Source organism: Lissotriton helveticus (assembly GCF_964261635.1).
Source record: "Lissotriton helveticus chromosome 1_1 unlocalized genomic scaffold, aLisHel1.1 SUPER_1_unloc_80, whole genome shotgun sequence".
Taxonomy (NCBI): domain Eukaryota; kingdom Metazoa; phylum Chordata; class Amphibia; order Caudata; family Salamandridae; genus Lissotriton; species Lissotriton helveticus.
This window is the reverse complement of record NW_027611726.1, coordinates 251895-264362: the sequence shown is the minus strand read 5'-3', so window position 1 is coordinate 264362 and position 12468 is coordinate 251895. Positions and strand designations below refer to the sequence as shown.

The following is a 12468-nucleotide window of genomic DNA, read 5'->3' as shown; positions in this document are numbered from 1 at the left end:
TGTTCACTATCGAAAGGCTATCTTGCTCCATAGGCTATCATGGGGGAGGCTGGCTACCGTGGCTACAAGCCTATCTCCCCATAGAAGCGAGGTAGGACATAAAAGTCTAGTATCCCTGAACTCCGAATTTGATAACCGATCTTTTAGGAAATGTGGTTTTTAAATCCTGTGTTCGAGAACCGCACTTTTAGAAAGTTGCTGTTCTCTTGTCCGACCTGTTAAAAATGAAATAATAATATGAACATTGCTGGCGCCAACTTGCGTAAGGTAGGCCTCTGCGAGCATGTAAACGGCTATCATTTTAGATATCGCGGACATTTCGTACACTGCTGGTCACCTGTGTGTCACCCTGACCCTGCCATCATCCCCCGCGCTCTGAATAAGCCTGAACACACGTACTAGGGTCGTAAAACCTTGTCAGCATGATAATGCCCCGGAGTCACTTCCCGCGCCAAACCCACTTGTCCTTTCATCCTCCATGCACAGGCAAGCACCCTTTTATAACCTCCTTCCCTGCACCTGGCCACTCAGTCCGGTCCCAGGCACTAACCGACCCTTGTGGACATTGTTTATTGCCTACACATGGCAGGGCTTGCTTCACCAACAAAGGAGCCTGACTTAATCAATAACCCAGACCCTTAGATCTGACCGATCCCACGTGCTTTTAGATCCTGTCGGAATGTCCAGTTGCAAGATAGCGATCATCTGTTACATCTGGGTGGGGTCGATTGCTGCTAGGTTTGTGTGGGAACTAGCTTAAGGCGGGGATTCCAAGGATGTTTGAATATGCAATAAACTGATGCCAGGAATGTTTGACCATGTAATAAACGACAGAAAATAGTATAAAAGGCCAGGCCACAGAGATGCAGTTAGAGCACCTCCTGACGATAGCCCCGGTGTCTGATGTGGTGTTCTCCTCTGGAGTAATAAACGTGTTCCTCGCCTTCCTGTTACCAGCGCCTGCCTCGTTATTTGATCGCTATTCTTATGTGAATTAGAGGTGGTTTGCACAAGCGGCATCGAAAGTCTTGGGAGTCTCGCTGCTTTTTCACAATTGGCGCACCAACGTCAGGGCCCATCAGCGACACGTGGGTCCAGTGAGAGAGGTCCTAACGACGGAGTCGAAAGAGCCTGAAAGAGACCCTCGTCTGGCGGCCGATCAACTGACCTTCACCGGTTCCGAACGGACCTCTCTCGAGTGGCCTGCGGTCCTGACTGGGACCTTGCAGGAACGCCGCATTTTTGTAGTCCGAGGACAAACGTGCACTGGAAGGGGACGACAAGGAAACTGTCCACAACGGTCCGGGTAAGGTCGTAAAGAATCGATTCTTACTTTGTTATTTGATTGATTGTCTGGTTGAATAAGTTCGACCAAATACTAGTATTCCCTTTAGGTGAAACAATCCCTGCGTGCAAACAAACGAAGATTAGGAATACTCCCTTTCTTTGCAGACAGTGAAGGACACGCAATGCGGGCTTTTGCCTAAATTTATTTGAGATATTCATGTTGACCTTTGTTACGTCATGCCGGTCTTCTCACAATTGTTTGATTGTTTTTGGCCAGACCGTTTATTAGAGGTCAGTCATCTGGCACCACCGAAAGGCACCCCTAATAAGGACATGTATGTGAAATATGGATTAGCCACTGTAACGTATAGAGAACTATGGCATAAACAAAAGACCGGGAAAATCCGTGGCCACTAACGGGATCTTTTTGACCACGACAAAATAGAAACGTTAGGAAAAGCTCTTCGCAGAAAGAGAACTACGCCAGCCATGTTCGACAACTATGGTTTATGGCAGAAAGAAGCCACTCAATAAATGAAAAGAAACAAAGCTAGACTAGATAAAAAGATACGAAAAGCAGCTCACCAAGCTTGTAAATAGTAAGAAAAAGACATAAAAGAAAGAAGAAACTAGATTTTCAATGGCCAGTAGAATAAGTAATACAATCCAAAAATGTAATTGATTAGGAAGATGCAGTACGTGGAAACAACGCTAAAAGAATAATTAAGATATGTTTCATTCCACAACATAAGCACTTTGTAAGATCCTATCGTTTTAGAATTGTGCAATGAAGAGGATAGTAAATTCAGCCTCTTTCACTTCGCGGTCCCCCTTGACGGAGCAAAAACACACATTGTTGTTGAAACATTTTTGTACTACTATTATATGGTCCCCAAAGGGAGTACTGTCCCAGATATTAGGTAACTGTGAACCCCAGGTGCATTCTGGTTCTTGAGGTCCTAGACATCGAAATTTTATGTTTGCACACCAAATGTTTCGCCTACTTTCCCACCCACGTTCCCAGTGCTTAATTTGCCAGTTTCCTTTGACATACACTGTAAGAACTGGGACCACCAGTTCTCCGGGGGGTAGCTTGGCTCGAGCAGGAAGGCAGCCAGGGGCTTACGTGTAAAGTAGCTACTCAACACACTCATCCACTGAGTCAATAAGTGGGCGCAATAATGGAGACCACACCAATACTTTGGATTAAAAATCAATAGCTTTTATATAGGCTTAAAACCATGGCAATTAATTCATCAGCATTTCTTAAAGCATTTCCTGGAAGCATTTCATTATGCATTTTCATTAAAGCCTTTTCAGTAAAGCATTTCATTCATTAATCCATTGCATCTTAAAATAATAACCAGCTCATTCAGGCCCTTTACATAAAGGCAATTCTTCTCATTAAGACAAATAACTCCCTTGTACAGGGCTAAACCATTTCAGGAAGCAATTATGAACATTTTCATCTTGCGAATACCAACAGTTCAATACCAGTATTCAGGTCGTCGAAATATCAATGGAGTAAATCACTCAGTATCATAACATAACCCCATCAGGATTCATAGAAGCCCGCCCCTGCAAGAAATTCACTACAGGGAAATATTATACCACTTCATCAGCAGGCTTAAAACAGGTAATCAGACATGCACAGTCACTTCAGTATGAGCCTGGCTTCAGGCATGCACAGTCAACCGGTATTGAGGCATCTGTGGATTTAACTGAGGCCTCTGGGTCATTGGAGGCTCATTGGGGCCAATGAGGCCCAGTCTCAATGCTCCCCAGGGGAGGGGCGAACTCAGGGCCCTGTCCGGCCTACCGCCCTCCTCCCTCCTCCTCGGGGGTTACCTGTGAACTTCGGCCCTCCGGGGCCCTTGCGTGGACTCTAGGTGAGGGGGGGGGTCCCAGCCCTCCCGGGGCCTCACTCGACCCGGCGCGGTGCTGGGTCAGCTTTCGAGCACCGGCGCCGGGGGCGAGGCGGGACCAACGTGTGGGGCAGATCGAAGGGGGCTCTCAGGCTCCACGGCCCTCTCCGCGAAGAGATGGGGCTTCCCCGGGCGCCGGGGCTCACAGCAGAAGGCCCGGTGTAGGCAGCCACTGGCTGCGCGGCTGTGGCAGGGGCACGGCCGATGACGCGGCAGTGCTCCCCGTCACGTGATGCGGGCCACAGAGGCTTCAGGCCCAACGCGGCCTGGTCCACTTGATGCGGCGGCCCTCTCCTGGCATACGGGGGCCGCCGAGGGAGGCAAGAAGAGGCGCCACTTCACCGGAGCTCTGGGGGGTCTAGAAGGCGGATGATTTCCGGCCCAGCGCGGCCTGCAGAGGATTCTGGCGGCCCTCTCCTGGCACACTGGGGCCGCCGAGGGGGGTACACAATACCGGCATTGACGCCACGGCCACAGGGGAGATTCCTCGGCACCTCAGGAGGGCGCAAACGGCTCCGGGCCGTGGCGGTGCGTCACCCTGAGCAGCACACTTAGTTCCCAGAGCGCTACGGGGGCAAACACGTGGGCTGTATAGCGCGTGGGCCAGAACAGCGGCGGGAAGCGCTTGAGGGCATTCGATGTGGGGGCGCTCCCAGTGGCACGGCAGGGCTTAGGGCAATAGCGCTAGACAGTGCAGGCAGTCTATGACCCAGTGCTTGGCAGGGGGGGGTCAGTTTACAGCACTTTCCAGGCGGTTCAGTCAGGAATGCAAGTAGTTCATTCAGGCCAGCGCTGGGGGCACAGAGGGGAGACAGCACCAGTACCTGGTTGATCCCCCAGTAGTCTCTGGTCAAAGGCAAGTAGTCTTCCTGGCGCTTGGATTGTTCTGCGCCCTTAAGTGATGGTTTCTTGAAGGGGGGGTTTGAGTTGGAGGCTTACAAGTTACCTCAGGTCACTGAAGATGGTCCCTGGGTTCCCCTACCGCTGGGCCAGATCAGGGGGCTAGCCTAGGATACCTCACTCAGCTTAAGAGGCAGCACCTAAATCCTGTCACTCGCAGTGGCATAAGTTCCTGACTAGGCCCTCCCGCCTAAATCTCCTGCGTGGGTCCCCCAGGTCAGTGATGCCCCAACTGACTAGAAAAAGTTCCCTCCCTTTCTTATATATGCCCAGGTCAGGTGACCACTTTCTAAGGTGGCAAAAATAGGCTCCGCCCTTCTTCTGGAAGGTTGCAGGAGCTTCCCCACTCTACCTATGGGCAGGGGATGGCAGGCTGGCATTGCAACAATGTATGGGGATCCAGCCAGCTCCTGGCAACTAGGGTGCTACACTAAAAGACCACGCTGCAGGAGCAGGGGCCAGTGGCAGCCATGTTTGAAGTAGAGAGCACTTGCACCCTAACATGGATTAGCCGTGAAAAGGGGCCAGAAGAGCTAAGGGCCAGCAAAAACAAGGTGGGAAAAATGAGGCAAGGGCGAAAAAAAACAGGGAAAGACCACCCTAGGGCTGACAGGTCTAATATACACTAATACTGATTTGCAAAATGTATAGGCTCCCGTGCTGTGTGCACCCACCCTAGGTTAGAGGGCTCAAACTGTCATCTTAGGAAGTAAATGCATAGGCATTGTAAAAAGCGCCGGCCCAAATTAAGACTGCAGGTTCCACTCTAATAATATTTGCCACCTTTCAGAAGAGTTTTTCAAACGTTCCTTAGCCTTACCAGGGGTATGCCATCCAGCCAAACATTAGAAAGAAGTAAGGTGCAAATCTAGTAAATAAAAAGAGAGATGGGCTTCCCTAAAATTGCTTTAATTGCCAAAACAAGGGCTTGGAGAATCATGACCAGAAAAGCGCATTTTAAGTGCCAACATTTTCTGTCCATGCGCAAGTCACATGACCTGAATGAACATTTAAGGAAAGTCTTGCTCTGTTTTAACAACCCACAACCTCCCAGAAAGAAGAGGTTATCTTTTTAGATCGTGACATGGAAATGTTTTTCTAGCAATCGCATTTTAGGAGTCAGGCGCAAGACACATATTGCCGGTTTTAGAAGTCAGCCAGCCATAGCAGTTACAAATCAATAGTTCCCTAGCACGATTGTGCCCACGCGTTTTCTGAACTAAAGCTGCACTGTCTTCCCCCCGTTCGCCCGAAAACCGATCTCCATGCAAATATTAAATGAATTTCTGTTAGCGGTCTTGCCACTGTAACAAAGATGCGCATCCTTAAAAACAAGGATACAACCAATGAAAATTGCCACCTCCTATAGTTTCCCTATTTTTGCGGATGGGGACAACCCCAAACCGCCGTAGATCGTTTTTAATGACAGCATTAATACATCCCCCCTCCCCTACTTTATACTGAATGCATCTGACATCTGACCTTTTCCTACAACGCGGTCTGTAATGCTGCCCTTTGAATAATCCATGTGGTGAACGTTCCGCCATTAGTTAACCTTGCCGCACTGAATCTTTCCGGGCTTCAATACCCACGTGCCAAAGACTGCATCTCATATGATGAGTCTGATTCATGGTGGGATAAAAATATTCGTCATCACGAGTATTGATGCGTTTTAGATGCTGGCCCCTCGCACCCTTTTTCTTTAGGTTATAGCGGTGTTTCAACTGAAAGTTGGAAAGGCTTAGCACACTGTCCATTAGGCGAAAATAGGCTAGTGTTATGAAATTGCGCTTTGTGTGTAGGGACTATCTTAGTGCGTGAAATGTTTGTATAGTATGCATGTGTTTGTGTCATGTACGTATGGGCCCATGTGAGAATGCTTTTGTATGACTGGTCTGCTAACAATGTGACGTGCATTAGCGAGAATGATGAATTTCGATTTATGAACTGACCAAATGAAGAAATGAAGGGCCCCTGAGCTTGGGTTCGTACTATCTCCCACCAACTAGAAGCTAGAAACATTGTCATGTTTGAGATTTACCTCTTCTTCTTCCATCCACATAGAAATGTAAAAGCTGTGCCATTGTACATCTGACTGGTACCCCTACTTACGCCTTTACATCAACTCGAACTATCGCTGCTAGGTATTGGGGGACCCCACTGTAAGTATTAGTGCGACTGCACTTGTGTGTAGTCATCAGGAAAAGAAAGTACGTATTTTCAGGTCATCTGCTTAGATCCTCTACGGTCAAAAGGGGAAGGAAGGAGCCAGGCCCCTGGGTAAATTGAGATAAGCCATGCGATGCGCGTCGCGCACGAAAAAGTCCCTTTTTGTGTAACTAACGGTGCGTTTTTCACGTCCTATTGCGTATTGTGTGTGTACAGAGACTGTGCGTTTTAAGTTTTTCTTTGATTTATGTGCTTAAATGTACGAATTGTCCTGTACTGTTCTACGTGGTAAGTGCACTGGATACACTTGTCGTAGTGCACTCACTCTCTCTCTCTCTCTTTTGAGCCTACCTACGCTGTCCAGGAATGACCATGATGGGATCAATTCCACATGACAACTGGGTGGACTCACTTTTAGCCGTTCACTTCACAAGAATGCTGTGAATTTGCTTTTGAATAAATGACAACACTGTACCTCACAAGTACACGTCTAATTGGCTTCAACACAACAGTGTTTGAAAAAATTGACAGAAACGAAATACCATATTTTGCCATGTTACTACTCCTCCTCTCTGTGAAAAATTATGGAATTTGATTGCCTGAAAATGAAAGGACGGGTAAGACGACTGATGTCCCCTAATCTGGCCCTTAAAAGGGGAACTATATGTCTGTGGCGTTTTTGTTTTAAAATACCTTAGTAGCACCACCATCATCGTTCATGTTACCACACACATTGCCCATAAGTAGAGTGACCAAACGTCCCCGTTTTCCCAGGATGGTCCCAGTTTTTAACCAGCTGTCCCAGAATTTTTTTTTTTCGAGAAATGTCCTGGTTTTTAAAGATAATCGACTAAAATTGCTGGGAGGTGTTTTTCTCGTTCTACAAAACAGGGATAGTTAGCAATTGTTTCCAGGAAACAATGTGATTAGCAGGCAAGCTACCAAATTTAAAAATCGCCATTTTATGTATGTTCTTACTGACTGTTCTGTAACTCTCTGCTAAGGAGCGCACTCATCGCCCGAAGTAAAATAGTAGTCCTTCTCCCAATTTTGTGAAATGTCCTTTTGTTAAAAGTAAGAAACATTGACAGGATGGGACAACGCTCAGCTTGTGTACTATTATGGTGCACAATACTAGGAAGGGTACCTGTAGGCCCATGATAATAACGCATCACACCTTTTATTGTGGTTAACAAATCTTGAAGAAAACGCAACCCTGCAGGAATTTGTTTTGTAACAACGTTTTTTCCTGGAAAAGTTAGTTTGAATTTGACAGACCATATGATTAATTATTTGAGATTTCCCGCCACAACCACATTTGTGAAAGAAATAGGACACAAAGGATAATATGTACGATTATAATTCCCATAGGTGTTCGTAGACCTGCACAACAGTAAAAGTTAGGAATAAAATAAATATACACAAAGAGACTCGGAGTATCCGCATTATCTTCCTTTATAGTGAATGATACGCATTTCCTCAGCTGCTTGGGAGAGAAAACTAAATTGTGTAACATCTTCTCCTGCCAGTTCTCTAAAAATTAGTTTTATACTCAATGCTAGATTCAAGAATGCCCTCCAGTCATTGGAATAGAGAGGTCGGACGCGATGCACAGCCTGACTGGAAGGAGTGGAACACCTATGACTACAACCAAGGCGGAGCCACAGAGCCAAGAATCTGGACGAGGCACTAACACCGACAAGAAAGAAAGAAAGAAAGAAGGGCTATTCAGAAGCCCCCAGCCTGTTGGTCTACTTGTGCCTGAAGTCTCGACCCAGTGGGCCCAATTGGTGGGCTCACTTGTGCGGAATCTCTGTCCCCCTTGGTCCATCTCCAGTCTGACCCCCACTCCACCCTCTCTTCTTCTGGCTCTCCCAAACCCCCCTTTTTTCACATGGGGTTTTTATCAAATTGATGCAGGAACAATGGACAAAGATAGGATAGGGTTAGTAGGGATGGACTTCACGGATAAAGAATAGAGTGCGGGTACCCTGTCTAAGGTACCAGCGATAGATTAGGTATTAAACAGGGAAGAGGGATTGTGACCTCTGAGAAAGAACGACCCTGCCCTGCAACGTGGAATCTGGATCCGAGCTGGACGCATAGCTCCATCGCCGGTGCTCAACAGCGCCATCGCTAAGATGAACATTGGGAGCCTACCAGTGATGGCTCGCTGTAAAAAGACACTGGAAAGAAGAGCTCATTGATTATATTAGATTAAAATTCTCTCCCAATCACCATGTATTAGTTGTGCCCCAAATGGACAAGAAAAAGTTTTTCTGTGAAATTCTACATCACTCGCATTCGTAGTGTCCTTGTATTAATGATAGCATAGGAATGTCATGCCATATGGAAGAAAAAGTAAACTATGTATCACAAGGATTATACAACGCCAATTGCCATCATGAATATGCTTATTAGTTTTGTCCCCCCTGCCCCCCACAGTGCAGTTTTCAAAAATATATGCAATGGTCCCGATCATTCGAAACAACAAGTATGATAAACTGATTTTTGTGTTACAAAGAATTTACCGCCTCATCTAAGAATTGTGCTCATCACCAAGTTTAAACTGTGGTACAGCCAATCCCTTTTTGTATGAACCATCTCCCAGTTTGTTGCCCTCACTGCATAAGTTATTGACAATGCTGTTTGTACTGATAACGATCTTCTTCTCCTACTGTCTGTATACCTGCCTGTACAACATGTATGCCACCAAAAACTACAATAATCTGCCCAACTACATGTTTAGCTATAAGACATCTTGAAGGACTGGGGTTGGAAAATGTCAATGTTTCTCTTGGTCCCATTTTTTGTAGTATGTAGTTGCTGTTTGGGGATACAATGCATACCGACCTTGTGTTCGCTCTGCTTGAACTCTTTATGCCTAAAGACTTTGGACACTCGATTCAAAAATATGAAAGAAATGTATGATAGAGAGATACAGGACATTATGGACATAAATGTGAACTGATAAGCTGGCTAGGAATGTTCAAAGTGGTGACTGTTAAAAATGAAATAATAATGTGAACATTGCCCCCGCCATCTTGCGTAACGTAGGCCTCTGCGAGCGCGTAAACGGCAACCATTTTAGATACCGCGGCCATTTCGTACACTGCTGGTCACCTGTGTGTCACCCTGAATATGCCATCATCCCCTGCGCTCTGACTAAGCCTAAACACACGTACTAGGGTTGTAAAACCTTGTCAGCATGACAATGCTCCGGAGTTACTTCCCGCGCCAAACCCACTTGTCCTTTCATCCTCCATGCACAGGCAAGCCCCCTTTTATAACCCCCTTCCCTGCACCTGGCCACTCAGTCCGGTCCCAGGCACTAACCGACCCCTGTGGACATTGTTTATTGCCTACACATGGCAGGGCTTGCTTCACCAACAAAGGAGCCTGACTTAATCAATAACCCAAACCCTTAGATCTGACCGATCCCACATGCTTTTAGATACTGTCGGAATGTCCAGTTGCTAGATAGCGATCATCTGTTACATCTGGGTGGGGGTCGATTGCTGCTAGGTTTGTGTGGGAACTAGCTTAAGGCGGGGATACCAAGGATGTTTGAATATGCAATAAACTGATATCAGGAATGTTTGACCATGTAATAAATGATAGAAAATAGTATAAAAGGCCAGGCCACAGAGATGCAGTTAGAGCACCTCCTGACGATAGCCCCGGTGTCTGATGTGATGTATTCTCCTCTGGAGCAATAAACGTGTTCCTCGCCTTCCTGTTACCAGCGCCTGCCTCGTTATTTCACAGACCTTTCTGTGTGCCTTGGCCTGGTTTGTGGATTGACTGTCTGGTTTGAGAGTGAGCTGGGCCGGGGATGCCCCAGGAGGCTGGCTGAGTCAGCCCTAGTCTGAATGACTGTATCTGCATCTTGAGTGGTGGGAGGGGATCGCACCTGGGCCTGAATAGGGCTGTGCCTGCCTCCCACAATGCTGGCTCCACCTCCTGCTGGGCGGCTGACGACCCTGCCCCTCACTCTGAAAGGAAAGGAGAAGCCAGGAAAACAAAGTGCTCAAGAAACACCTAGAACTGGTTCGGACCGGGCTCCGGGCCCTCTTGCACAAAGGGATCAAAGACTTTTAGGGATATAAGTACAGGATCCTGGACTACAGGAAATTAGATCGTCCTGGAATCGAGAAGGAACTTCTGCCGAGGAGAAAGCTGAAGACGGAAGAAGGAAGATTGTCCCGCTGTTACTACGCCGGATTGCCCTGCTGTCGCTTTACTGCCAAGGAGAGGGGAAGGACTTTGCTTGGTGACTGTGTCCCCTACTCGAAGGAATCTCCAAGGGCCTGAGAAGAGCTGGCTCGCTGTTTCGAAGTCCCAGGACCAAAAGGACTTCACCCCCTGCTTCCCTGAGCTCCAATGAGAGAGCTCTGTCCTTCCCGTAGTGCGTGGCCCACGTTGGGTGCCTCTGGAAGTGTACCCATGTTGGGAAGCGGGAAACTAAGATTTGAGAAACTTTCTACTATCGTAAAGGTATCACGTCGCTCACTTGTGGGCCGCATCACGTCGCTGCGAATATTGTCGCAGAGCCATCACATTGAGAGCTGTGAGAGAGAGATCACCGTTCGATCGCACATCGGAGCTCCGGAGGTCCTCGCAGCCCTACGAAGTCATCGCATCGTACCTGTGCAAAGAACAGACTTCCTACAGAACCTCTGCAAAGGAATCCATACAAGTGGCCTTCCTGCCCGTACAGACTGGACACGTCGCAACACGCCCGCTACGGCAACGGGGCTGACTCAGGAGCAACATATCGCTTGTTTTCCACCGCACCAGCTTCTACTTTAAGGAACTTTGTCGTACCCAAAGGTACTGTTGGCTAACCGTGCCGCAACCTTGAACTTTTCAAGCAACTGTGGATTGTAACAACTTTAACATCAAGAACTCTTTTTGCGACCGTAATCTTAAGCCGTGTATGTTGGATTTTTATCGTTTTGGTCTTGTGTAGTTTAGATTAAATACCTTTATTTTTCTAAACTGTTGTTGAGTCCATTTGTGGTGTTTTCACTGTATTACTGTGCGTCTTGGTATAAATACTTTACACATTGTCTCTGAATAGCCTTGACTGCTCGTGCCAAGCTACCGAGGGGGTGAGCAGGGGTTATCTCAGAGGGTTTCCTCCTTGCCCTGACTAGAAGCAAGGGACCCTACTTGTCACAAGTACCAAACCTGTGCCTACTTGTCACAAGTACCAAACCTGTGCCAACTAGAGACCCCCAGTTCTAACAACCCCGGAATAAAAAGATGGCATTTTCCCAAGTTGAGTATTGGTTAATAAAGATAGTCTGTGAGACTCAAACATGGTGCACATAAAGCCGCCCACCCAGGGTAGACGATACGGTTTTATCAACATCTAGTGCAGTTATCTGCCTGCCACCGCAGTGTTTGTGTGCAGTCCGCGAACTACCGTGTCAACCCGGTCGGTGTCCCCACTGACCGGGTCTAACCCTTCCCTTTCGGTACACATTAGTCACCCCTATGGAAGGCCCAAGGTACCCCCCTTGGCCAGGGTGCAGTGTATGTGGAAGGTAGAGCATGTGTATGTGCAAGTGGCATGCTCTGGTAGTGAATGACCGCCATCTTTGTTGTTCACTATCGAAAGGCTATCTTGCTCCATAGGCTATCATGGGGGAGGCTGGCTACCGTGGCTACCAGCCTATCTTCCCATAGGAGGGAGGTAGGACATAAAATTCTAGTATCCCTGAACTCAGAATTTGATAACCGATCTTTTAGGAAAGGTGTTTTTTAAATCCTGTGTTCGAGAACCGCACTTTTAGAAAGTTCTTTACTAAGGTCTGAACTGTGGATTACCGTTAGCATCCTAAATCCTACAGTCTCTGCACTGTAAAACCGAGCAAAACAAATCAAACTTGAATACAATATACATAGCATGTGCATATTTACTGATCTGTTGTGTCCTGCAAACGCTATTCCATTCTGATGACAGGCTTTTCAGGAGTCATAAGAGGGTTTAGCGCTGAAGTGCCTGTCCTGGCCTGCAAGAACCTCTGCCTGTTTTCTGATTCCCTCCAAGCTGCTTGTGTTCCTGCTTGGAAATCGGCATCTCTCTCCATATTATCTGCCGTTTTAAAGATGCTGCCGTGTTTTATGTTGATAATATCTTAATAGCCTCCCCTGCTTGGGAATGCGATCAAAATGACCC

The 12468-nt window shown here is 47.2% G+C and overlaps 1 protein-coding gene across 5 annotated transcripts in view; it reads left to right on the top strand.

The window, feature by feature from the left end:
• The window catches only part of LOC144806533 (uncharacterized), a 97595-nt gene that overhangs the window by 70784 nt on the left and 14343 nt on the right, over positions 1–12468 (top strand). The gene's annotated exons all lie outside the window — the stretch shown is intronic.